Genomic DNA, 509 nt, shown 5'->3' with positions numbered 1-509 from the left:
TATATATATATATATATATATATATATATATATATATATATATATTTTTTTTTTTTTTTTTTTTTTTTTTTTTTAAAGCGACATTTAAAAAATATATATTTTTTGTTCCAGGGACCCCCAGAAGCAAAGATTTGAGTTACAAATGTTGGCTTTAAAAATATATATATAAAAAAGAAATAGCAGATCTACAAGCTTGTAGCGCGGCACTCAGTGCCATGCTATGAGCTTGTACATCTGCTATTTTTGAATAGCCAAAGAAATCTTAAAATGACACACAGATGCGTTCCGGTCTTATTGGGTTAAAACATACAAGCCAATAAGAGCTCTCTCAGTTGGTGACTACTAGTCACCACTAGTGCCAGTGACCTGCTGTCTGTGTTGACTAGCACCTAGCTTGTCACTATGGCATGCTGAAACCGTCATTGATGACTGTTTGGGCAGTGAGAGCTTACAGTACTCACTGCATTCCACATGGCAGGTGTCCATTGCCGTCCGTCAGCTACATATGA

The sequence above is a fragment of the Gymnoscopelus microlampas genome, assembly GCF_963454915.1.
Source record: "Gymnoscopelus microlampas genome assembly, chromosome: 8".
NCBI classification, from domain to species: Eukaryota; Metazoa; Chordata; class Actinopteri; order Myctophiformes; family Myctophidae; genus Gymnoscopelus; species Gymnoscopelus microlampas.
The sequence above is the reverse complement of the archived record's forward strand: the minus strand, read 5'-3'. Positions refer to the sequence as shown.